This window comes from Leptodactylus fuscus, chromosome 2 (assembly GCF_031893055.1).
Source record: "Leptodactylus fuscus isolate aLepFus1 chromosome 2, aLepFus1.hap2, whole genome shotgun sequence".
In the NCBI taxonomy this organism is placed as follows: Eukaryota; Metazoa; Chordata; class Amphibia; order Anura; family Leptodactylidae; genus Leptodactylus; species Leptodactylus fuscus.
In genome coordinates this window covers 187,902,093-187,914,190 of record NC_134266.1, presented here as the reverse complement: position 1 = coordinate 187,914,190, position 12,098 = coordinate 187,902,093, and the positions used below count along the sequence as shown (strand labels likewise).

At 48.0% G+C, this 12,098-nt stretch overlaps 1 protein-coding gene across 1 annotated transcript in view; it reads right to left on the bottom strand.

The window, feature by feature from the left end:
• Positions 1 to 12,098, bottom strand: part of CLYBL (citramalyl-CoA lyase) — a 302,308-nt gene that overhangs the window by 91,273 nt on the left and 198,937 nt on the right. The window lies entirely within an intron of this gene.

Sequence of the window (12,098 nt, the reverse complement as noted above, 5' to 3'; positions counted from 1 at the left end):
AGTAGTGTGGATGTTGAGGCAGGTGCAGCACCAAAAAGGGTAGCTAGAGGCAGAGGCAGAGGTCAGCAGCTTAGGCGAAGCCAGGCCACACCCGGAATCTCCCAAGATGTTCCAGTTCGTACCCAGCCCCGAAAAACTCCCACCTCGAGGGCACGTTTCTCGAAGGTGTGGAGTTTTTTCAAGGAATGCGCCGAGGACAGATATAGTGTTGTCTGCACAATTTGCCTCTCGAAATTGATTAGGGGCTCTGAGAAGAGCAACCTGTCCACCACTTCAATGCGCCGTCATTTGGAATCCAAGCACTGGAATCAGTGGCAGGCAGCAACGGCAGGACAAAGGCCGCCTGCCGTTCACGCCACTGCCACTGCCTCTGCCACTGCCTCTGCTGACTGTGCTGGCGATGCACTCCAGAGGACGAGCCAGGACACCACTTCATCTGCCTCCGCCACTTTGTTGACTTCTCCCTCATCCTCCCCTGTTCCTGTCTTATCTCCTTCTCCTGCACCATCAAAGGCACCATCAGGCGCTTCTTTACAACAACCCACCATCTCTCAGACATTGGAGCGGCGGCAGAAATACACTGCTAACCACCCACACGCGCAAGCCTTGAACGCCAACATCGCTAAACTGCTGGCCCAGGAGATGTTGGCGTTCCGGCTTGTTGAAACTCCCGCCTTCCTGGACCTGATGGCAACTGCGGCACCTCGCTATGCCGTCCCTAGCCGCCAGTACTTCTCCCGGTGTGCCGTCCCCGCCTTGCACCAGCACGTGTCACTCAACATCAGGCGGGCCCTTAGTTCCGCGCTTTACACAAAGGTCCACTTGACCACCGACGCGTGGACAAGTGCATGCGGACAGGGACGCTACATTTCACTGACGGCACACTGGGTGAATGTAGTTGAGGCTGGGACTGCTTCCCAAACTGGCTCGGTGTACCTCGTCTCCCCGCCTAACATTCCTGGCAGGGACACGAGAAGAACACCCCCCTCCTCCTCCTCCTCTACCGCCTCCTCCTCCGCCACCGCCTCCTCCTCCGCCACCGCCTCCTCCTCCGCTGTTAGATTGACCCCAGCTACGAGTTGGAAACGTTGCAGCACTGGCGTTGGTAGACGTCAGCAGGCTGTGCTGAAGCTGATCAGCTTGGGGGACAGACAGCACACTGCCTCCGAGGTGAGGGATGCCCTCCTCGATGAGACGGCAATATGGTTTGAGCCGCTGCACCTGGGCCCAGGCATGGTCGTTTGTGATAACGGCCAGAACCTGGTAGCAGCTCTGGAGCTTGCCGGACTCCAACATGTTCCATGCCTGGCCCACGTCTTCAACCTAGTGGTGCAACGTTTCCTAAAGAGCTACCCCAATGTTCCAGAGCTACTGGTGAAAGTGCGGCGCATGTGCGCCCACTTTCGCAAGTCGACAGTAGCCGCTGCTAGCTTAAAATCTCTCCAGCAACGCCTGCATGTGCCACAACACCGGCTTTTGTGCGACGTCCCCACACGCTGGAACTCAACGTTTCAGATGTTGAATAGAGTGGTTGAGCAGCAGAGACCTTTGATGGAATACCAGCTACAAAACCCTAGGGTGCCACAAAGTCAGCTGCCTCAGTTTCACATCCATGAGTGGCCATGGATGAGAGACCTTTGTGACATCCTACGGGTCTTTGAGGAGTCCACAAGGAGGGTGAGCTCTGAGGATGCGATGGTGAGCCTTACAATCCCGCTCTTGTGTGTTCTGAGAGAATCCCTGATTGACATCAGGGATAACTCAGATCACACAGAGGAGTTAGGGATAGCATCCGATCCGTCACAGCTGGAGAGTAGGTCCACACATCTGTCCGCTTCACTGCGTTTAATGGAGGAGGAGGAGGAGGAGGAGGAGGAGGAGGAAGAAGAGTTGTCCGATGATGTGATGGTGATACAGGAGGCTTCCGGGCAACTTCGAATCGTCCCATTGTTGCAGCGCGGATGGGTAGACATGGAGGATGAGGAGGAAATGGAGATTGAACTTTCCGGTGGGGCCAGAGGAGTCATGCCAACTAACACTGTGGCAGACATGGCTGAGTTCATGTTGGGGTGCTTTACAACCGACAAGCGTATTGTCAAAATCATGGAGGACAACCAGTACTGGATCTTTGCTATCCTTGACCCCCGGTATAAAAACAACATCTCGTCTTTTATTCCGGTAGAGGGGAGGGCCAATCGCATCAATGCTTGCCACAGGCAATTGGTGCAGAATATGATGGAGATGTTTCCAGCATGTGACGTTGGCGGCAGGGAGGGCAGTTCCTCCAGTAGGCAACCAAGTTCTCACCGGTCCACACAAACGAGGGGCACACTGTCTAAGGTCTGGGACACCTTGATGGCACCCCCTCGCCAAAGTGCCGCCACGGAGGGTCCTAGTGTCACCAGGCGTGAGAAGTATAGGCGCATGTTGCGGGAATACCTTTCCGACCACAGCCCTGTCCTCTCCGACCCCTCTGCGCCCTACACGTATTGGGTGTCGAAGTTGGACCTGTGGCTTGAACTTGCCCTATATGCCTTGGAGGTGCTGTCCTGTCCTGCCGCCAGCGTCCTATCTGAGAGGGTGTTCAGTGCAGCCGGTGGCATCATCACTGACAAGCGCACCCGTCTGTCAGCTGAGAGTGCCGACCGGCTCACTTTGATAAAAATGAACCACCACTGGGTAGAGCCGTCATTTTTGTGCCCACCTGTGTAAAGCACCCCAACATGAAACTCCATGTCTGTACTCAACCTCTCCAATTCCTCCGCATCCTCATACTCATCCACCATAAGCGTTGCACAATTCGGCTAATACTAAGCTCCCTCCACCCTGATTTCCCCCAACTCTGCTGGTTAGAGGCTCCCTCCACCCTGATTTCCACCAACTCTGCTGGTTAGAGGCTCCCTCCACCATGAATTGGTCCAAACTGGGCTGTTTAGCGGCTCCCTCCACCATTAATTGGTCCAAACTGGGCTGGTTAGAGGCTCCCTCCACCATGAATTGGTCCAAACTGGGTTTTTTAGAGGCTCCCTCCACCATGAATTTGCCCAAACTGGGCTGGTTAGAGGCTCCCTCCACCATGAATTGGTCCAAACTGGGTTTTTTAGAGGCTCCCTCCACCATGAATTTGCCCAAACTGGGCTGGTTAGAGGCTCCCTCCACCATGAATTGGTCCAAACTGGGCTGGTTAGAGGCTCCCTCCACCATTAATTGGTCCAAACTGGGCTGTTTAGAGGCTCCCTCCACCATGAATTTGCCCAAACTGGGCTGGTTAGAGGCTCCCTCCACCATGAATTTGCCCAAACTGGGCTGTTTAGAGGCTCCCTCCACCATGAATTGGTCCAAACTGGGGTTTTTAGGGGCTCCCTCCACCATGAATTTCCCAAAACTTGGCTGTTTAGAGGCTCCCTCCACCATTAATTGGTCCAAACTGGGCTGGTTAGAGGCTCCCTCCACCATGAATTTCCCAAAACTTGGCTGTTTAGAGGCTCCCTCCACCATTAATTGGTCCAAACTGGGCTGGTTAGAGGCTCCCTCCACCATGAATTTGCCCAAACTGGGCTGTTTAGAGGCTCCCTCCACCATGAATTTGCCCAAACTGGGCTGGTTAGAGGCTCCCTCCACCATGAATTGGTCCAAACTGGGGTTTTTAGAGGCTCCCTCCACCATGAATTGGTCCAAACTTGGCTGTTTATAGGCTCCCTCCACCATTAATTGGTCCAAACTGGGCTGGTTAGAGGCTCCCTCCACCATGAATTGGTCCAAACTGGGTTTTTTAGAGGCTCCCTCCACCATGAATTTGCCCAAACTGGGCTGTTTAGAGGCTCCCTCCACCATGAATTGGTCCAAACTGGGGTTTTTAGGGGCTCCCTCCACCATGAATTTCCCAAAACTTGGCTGTTTAGAGGCTCCCTCCACCATTAATTGGTCCAAACTGGGCTGGTTAGAGGCTCCCTCCACCATGAATTTGCCCAAACTGGGCTGTTTAGAGGCTCCCTCCACCATGAATTGGTCCAAACTGGGTTTTTTAGAGGCTCCCTCCACCATGAATTTGCCCAAACTGGGCTGGTTAGAGGCTCCCTCCACCATGAATTGGTCCAAACTGGGCTGTTTAGAGGCTCCCTCCACCATGAATTTGCCCAAACTGGGCTGTTTAGAGGCTCCCTCCACCATGAATTTGCCCAAACTGGGCTGGTTAGAGGCTCCCTCACCATGAATTGGTCCAAGCTGGGTTTTTTAGAGGCTCCCTCCACCATGAATTTGCCCAAACTGGGCTGGTTAGAGGCTCCCTCCACCATGAATTGGTCCAAACTGGGCTGGTTAGAGGCGCCCTCCACCATTAATTGGTCCAAACTGGGCTGTTTAGAGGCTCCCTCCACCATGAATTTGCCCAAACTGGGCTGGTTAGAGGCTCCCTCCACCATGAATTGGTCCAAACTGGGCTGGTTAGAGGCTCCCTCCACCATGAATTTCCCCAAACTTGGCTGTTTAGAGGCTCCCTCCACCATTAATTGGTCCAAACTGGGCTGGTTAGAGGCTCCCTCCACCATGAATTTGCCCAAACTGGGCTATTTAGAGGCTCCCTCCACCATGAATTGGTCCAAACTGGGTTTTTTAGAGGCTCCCTCCACCATGAATTGGTCCAAACTGGGCTGTTTAGAGGCTCCCTCCACCATGAATTTGCCCAAACTGGGCTGTTTAGAGGCTCGCTCCACCATGAATTTGCCCAAACTGGGCTGGTTAGAGGCTCCCTCCACCATGAATTGGTCCAAACTGGGTTTTTTAGAGGCTCCCTCCACCATGAATTTGCCCAAACTGGGCTGGTTAGAGGCTCCCTCCACCATGAATTGGTCCAAACTGGGGTTTTTAGAGGCTCCCTCCACCATGAATTTGCCCAAACTGGGGTGTTTAGAGGCTCCCTCCACCATGAATTTGCCCAAACTCTGCTGGTTAGAGGCTCAATCCACCCTGATTTTCAAAACAAATGTTGGTGCCAACCTCAACTTACTACAAGGGCCAAATTCACTGCTGGTGACAAGCTCTCCTCACTGCAAGTGCCAAATACACATGTTTCAAGGTGTTTTCCTACTGTCAGAGAGGTGGTATTGAGTGTGTAAAGTGTGTAGTTGTTAGGCTGTGATGTTGGGGTAATAGAGGGTCTTTGGTGTGTTAGATGCCCCCAGACATGCTTCCCCTGCTGTCCCAGTGTCATTCCAGAGGTGTTGGCATCATTTCCTGGGGTGTCATAGTGGACTTGGTGACCCTCCAGACACGGATTTGGGTTTCCCCCTTAACGAGTATCTGTTCCCCATAGACTATAATGGGGTTCGAAACCCATTCGAACACACGAACATTGAGCGGCTGTTCGAATCGAATTTCGAACCTCGAACATTTTAGTGTTCGCTCATCTCTATTCTCGAAGCACATGGGGCATTCTCAGAGATCCCCCGGTGGGGCTATAATTTCCCTCACACCATACTCAGCCTCTCTTCTCAGCTATAACTATTCACTTTAGCAAAATACACATTTCACTTTCTTCTGATATCTTTCCCTCCTAACAAAATCCTTAACATTATCCTTGAAGTCAACATATTTTGACACCCAAAAGTTGTGTATATTTCCATATACGGGCTGCATAAGGTGTCTTTCTGATCAACTAGCACGTGTAACTTTATACTTACTGTAGGCAGGCAGTGGGAATGGTTGTGGAGGGGAGAGATATCCCATTGAGATGGCTCCTCTCCACTTGGTGAAGGACGAATCCATGTCCAGGTTTTGCGGTTTGTTTGTAGACCCGGGCCAGATGCTCTATCCTGGGGTTTGGTAATAGCAGCAGTGGCAGCCTTAAACCCTGTCCAACAGTTGGGTGTGTCTTTTTTACCTGGTTGCTGCTGCTGTTAAGAAGCTAAGGGCCCAAAGACTCTGTGTGTGTGGAGAACTACAAGAGTCAGCTTGCTGAACTGTGGACTGTACTGCCTTGTGGCTGAAGTAAGCCTTTTTGTTTTGTTTCCTTTTTGCTGAAGAAAGCCGTTTGTGCTGAACTTTGTGAATTGCACCCAATAAAACAAGCACCAGTGTAAACCAAAGGACCAATCTCCACGTGTTTTACTTGCCTGACAACCAGCCCCCAAGCTCCCGCATTTACATTACTTATACTGAGTTTTTGTAATGTATGTTTTTGTGTGGTGTAGTTTTCATTTATACCATTTTGAGAAACGTGTGATGTTTTAATTGCCTTTTATTTTTTTTGAGCAGCGATAAAAAATGAAAAAAACATTTAAAGCCGACCAATTATATGTGTGGGGAGCAGCATAGTGTCACACAGGACTTCTTTTTATCCTCCACTTTCAGTTTCACATCTGATGGACCCCATTATAGTCAATACTATGCCTGACAAAAAGTGTGAACCTAGCGTCAGTGGTCAACACTGTTGTTAGATGCAGTTGGCACACAGCCGGGGCCCGGTGTCCGGCCGTTTTAACCCTCTGCGCGCCGGCCGCTCCCATTCATTTCTATGTGAATGTGCTATTCGAAACAGCAGTTTCGAATAGTACTCGCTCATCTCTAACCATATTGTCCTCGTTCTTGTGGGTTTCATCTAGACCAGGGGTGCTCACACTTTGTCAGCATGTGAGCTACTTTATAACATGCCCAAGTCCAAAGATCTACTACCCACTTTTTGTGGGTGGGGCTGGGGTGGGCATGTGGGCGTGACCTGGGCAGTCCTGTGGGCAGGGTGGGGCGTGTCTATGGGCAGGACCAGGCATGTGGGCGGGGCCGGCACGGAGCATGAGAGCAGGAGACAGTGGCGTTCTGTGGCCGCCCAGGAATCCCCGGTGTCTCCTTGTTCACAGCACAGGCTGAGATTTATCTTTGGACACTGGCAGGCTAGGGCTGCAGCAGCCCTGCCTGCCATGTCCGGAGATGACTTTCAGCCTGCGCTGTGAACAAGCAGCACCCCGGCTCCCTCCATCCCTAAGAGCGGGGAGCGCGCCATCCCCCGGAGCTGCTGCTGCCCGGCCTGCAAGTGTCTGGAGTGCTTGTTCACAGCGCAGGCTGAGAGTCAACTCTCAGCCTGCACTGTGAACAAACAGACACCGGGGATCCCTGGCTGCATCCCGCGATCGACCCATACGTCCATTGCGATCGACTGGTAGATCACGATCGACGTATTGGGCAACCCTGATCTAGACACTCCACATTATTACCCCAGCCCAATGACATATAGGTCAATTTGGAATTTAGATTGTGAGTCCTTATCAGGACAAGCAGTGATGACAATCTCTATACAGTGCGTTGGAATATATTAGCGCTATAAATTAATTAAATACATAAAATACTTCTTTCTGTGATATCACCTCTGTACTAATACAAAATAGCAGTGATTTTCAGCTGTCCAAAAGATCATGTCAAAACTTTGAGAAAACAAGCTTTTTTTGTGTTTCCATCACCTCATCTTCCTTAACCTGATGTTTCCATTTAAGGGCCAGTTCACATAGAGTTAATGCGCTCGCATTCTGGCATGTATACACGTGTCAGAATGTGAGCGCTCAAAACAGATCACATTCATTTCAATGGGTCGCTACGGGCATATAACGTGCGTAATTTTGCACAAAATTATACACGTTATACGCCCGTAACGACCCATTGAAATGAATGTGATCTGTTTTGAGCGCTCACATTCTGACATGTGTATACGTGCCAGAATGTGAGCGCGTTAACTCCGTGTGAACTGGCCCTAAGGATGAAGTACTACCATAACTTCTAGAAGTTGTTTGCTGTTTTAGGATTGTGTTTGACAGTGGGCATGGATACTCCTCAGGACATTGCAGAATTGTGGATGGTTTGATCTGGGGATTTAAAGGTACGCTGAGCACCAAGGAGCCTTAAGAAGCTTTTACAACGACTGGGGCCAATTGTCCTGGTGCTAAGGGGATGGATAGATACTGGTTTCTATTTTGGCAGGTTGTGGGCTTCGAGGACCTCCTGCATCAGTTTACCTGGTTATATGTTTAAATTCGGGTTAACGGGTAGGCACTTTTTGTGCCCATGGGGTTAATTCTGGGTTGTTATACATGTTTAGCACTTTAAGGGTTAATTTATGTTATTTATGGTTATTTAATAAAATGGCTGCTATGGACAGTTAAATCCACTTATGTCTCCTGTGTTCATTGAAAAGAAACGACTTGCACATGCCCAAGTCAAGTTTTTGGATGCCAGGCATAAAAAGTCTTTTAGGCAAGTGTACGTGCCCTCATGTAACCACTGCTTCAAACAACTCCTACCAGCTAAGTCAGAACAGCCTAAATGGTGGGTCACTCATCAAAACTACTATCCTACTTATCTCAATCAAATGATACACACCTTCCCCCTCTCAAAGGCATTCAACTTTGCAAAATGTCTTCAAGAGTGTCAGATAGGCATTACGATCAGACAGCAATCAGCCACCGAGAGGTACACTGAGAGCCTTTTTATACGGCAGCGGAGAAAACATTTATACATCCTCTTGTGGCAAGATCAAATGTCTGATCAGACCATACCTGTAATTCTGAATATATCTACCCGAGACATAACTGCATGCTAAGCTTTGCAGCAATCCAACATTTTTATCTAAGTGTGTTTTTTGTACCTACCTGTACTTAGTGCAGTGATTGTACTATGGCATGTACCACTCAGGCAAAGTTGAAGGAACTAGCCCCACTGGATCAGGAGCCACTGGGGGATTCGCCTGTGCCCCTGTGAGCCAGTCTGAGCCTGCTATTTTCTATAAACATAGGTGGACCACAGTGGAAAACATGCCCTCTTATCTTCTAGGCAGCCCCTATCTCCTTACAGACAGTAAGCTCCAGCTAATAAGATTCTTAGTCTATAACGCCTGATTCTGTTCTTACATGTAACATCTAAATTACAATGGGTTCAGAGTATGTTGGCGCTACATAAAGAAAGAAATATAGATTATATAAGCTATGCTCACCTACCACAACAAGGAACTCTTTCACCAGCAGAAGTACACAGTACCTGTGTACCAGCAGAAGGCAATTGGTCATTTCATTTTCTGTGGGGCATTAAGAATATCTGGTGCAGTTTTTCTTAACCCAAAGCCATGTCGGATCCTAAGGCTTTTGCAGCATGTATGTATAGAAATATGGAAATACAGTATATAATACTTCCAATATTATTGGAGTCAAAGTTGATTTCTTCTATTGTTTAACTGAACGCAACTGACCAGCACAACCAAAGCCTTGACAAGCTTTGCTGTCTTCTAGAGACAATTTCCAGAAAACTAAATAATCTGATTATTATTATTATTATTATTATTATTGTAAATACAACAATGCATTTACTTTAGTCAGTCTGATTCTGCAAGACGCAATAAATTAAGAAAAGTAGTCTGTATTTGACACACAGCACTGGCAATATTCCCTGTAGAGTAAAGTCACAGATAAATACTGGAGAGAACGCTTTAAGACACATACATAGCTGTGATCTTTCTCTATTTATACGCCAGAGAGTATGCCATGGGATAGAATTGCACTGTCTAAAATGGATAAACCTTAAACTGATGAGATACAAGGGCATATTATTGTGACCAGTAACCATGAGCTACCCCCACCTGGGGAAGACAATGGCTATCGTGACATACAAGTTCACAAAGACCTCCCTCCCCCATATCTAAACCACAGACCTGTCCCGCACTGAAATTAGTAAGGAAAATATGCGTGCAGTTTCTTCAATTGGTACTCATTATAGCTAATAACTAATCATCCTCAGAAGATCTGAGCTCCGAATGATCAGATCTGCTAGGAAAACAACATCCGTCCACTTTCACACTCCACTGGAAGAGGTGGTCCCTCACGGCAGGACTGCATGGTCTCACCATCTGGAGATTAAATCGAGTGTGAAGTACAGTATAGTGTAGGACCAGGCTCCGTGGCGGCAGCTCAGCAGTTACTTCATTAGTTCTCAACTTCCAGGGATTACAGTGGCATTAGGTTGACTGTTGGATGGGAGAAAACAGAAGAGCAAACTCTGGAAGAGACATGATGACTAAGGGACAGGGCCACAAGCTTAATTAAAGGCTGAATCATCTATACATCCCAAACCATACAGTGCTTGCAAACAATGAAAAAACAGGCTTCCTGTTGTGTTAGGAAAATAAATTGTGCTGTTTATTCTGAAGATGTATCTTTATTAAAAGAACCAGACTGAAAATGAATTTCACTTCTTTATCATGTATCATAAAACTATTGCACTCTTTGAAAGCAGAATTAAAATCCAGCAATGCATACAGTGTACATGTGTAGATAGATAGATAGATAGATAGATAGATAGATAGATAGATAGATAGATATGTATATATGTGTAAAACCCAGTAATGTATACAGTGCATATGTGTAGGTAGGTAGATAGGTGTGTGGATATACACATTTTTGTAAAATCCAGTAATGTATACAGTGCATATGTGTACACAGTGCCATCACACGGAGCCCATAGACTATAATGGGGTCCATGTGCTTGCTGCGGGATCTCCACACGAGTCATGTGGACAGAAAAGTAGATTGTGAAGTACTTTCCTGTCTGCATGTTCCCTGCAGAGATCTCGCGGCAAGCACAAGGACCCCATTATAGTCTATGGGGATCCATGTGCTTTCACTGCACACCACTTGCAAATGCATTCGGTATTCCATTTGGGGGGGTCCCCATGCGGACTCCCCCTGAATGGAATACCAACGCAGATGTGAACGAGGGGTAAAAGCAGAGCTGGACCCCAGTGGCTTCAACCAGGGCCATTATTAGAACTCTACAAGCCCAGATGCTGTGGCTCGATGTGCTCAACGGGTTCAAGGGGGGGGGACCACTGCTCAGCCGAGAACTGAAAATATCAGTTTTATTAACAAAACAGTCTTATTGACAATTTCTTCCATTGCTAAACTTCAGGCCGTCCGTGTGCAATCCCCTGTTTGATATTTAACCCCTCTGTGGCTGTTGTCTTCTCCCAGTGATATAGTAATTCTGTAACCAACCTGCACAGACACTGGACAGCTGGTATGTGAGTGGTGAGCAGGTAAGTGAAAGTTTTAATCAATTTAATTTGCTAACGTTTATAATTTAGTCTACTGTGCATTGTTTCTGCCCTGGGACTGCCCTTGTAGTGCCTCACCCCTTTTGGAGAGGTTTATGCAAATATCCATTGTAAAAGAATGGATTGATAAAGTTCACCTGGCTCCCATTGTAGGTCAATGTTCAGCAACCTTTAACTATAACCACCACCATTCACAAAAATGTTAAAAAAAAAAAAAAAAGACGGAAACTTTCTACTGTATTTTTTGTTAGCGTTTTAACCCTCTGCCGGCATTCACAGTAATAGTAAAATGAATGTTATGTATTTAAATGTGGCCGCCACTCAGGATTTCTGAGGAAGGTCCTACGTGAACTGAAACGCCAAATATCAGTGATGGTGAACCTGTGACACACCAATACATTTTGGGCAACACACATTGTCCGAACCAAGGGACAGCCGCAGGGACACATCTTCCATAAGGCGGCCTGAGGCGATGACCTCATAGAATAAACTGGGGGTTGGCATTTTTTTTTAAAATCAGCAGCTACTTAATGTGTTATTGCAATAGGCAGCTGCTAATAATTTTTAGTCACCTGTCCATGCTCCTGTCCTGGCCGCCCTCTGCAGCCTCCTCTAGGCAGTGCTATACGTACTTCATAACGCGGGGACTCACGGGACAGCGTTCCTCAGAGTTGACTACTGCGCACTCTGGAGACGGCATTGAAGGACTGCCAGGACAGAAGGATGGACATGAGAGTAAAAATTATAAGCTGCTACTCTGTGTGGGTGTGAGGGGAAAAAGGGGGTCATACACTGTGCGGGTGGGCGTTAAAAAAAGGGGGCCATATACTGTATGAGAGGTATAAAAGAGTGTTATATAAACTGTGTGGTGACCATAAATAGGGGGATCATATACTGTGTGGGGGCCATAAAAAGGGGTCAGATACTGTGTAGGAGCCATAAAAAGGGGTCAGATACTGTGTGGGAGCCATAAAAAGATGTGACACGACACAGGAGTTAAGCTATGGGTTTGGTTTTT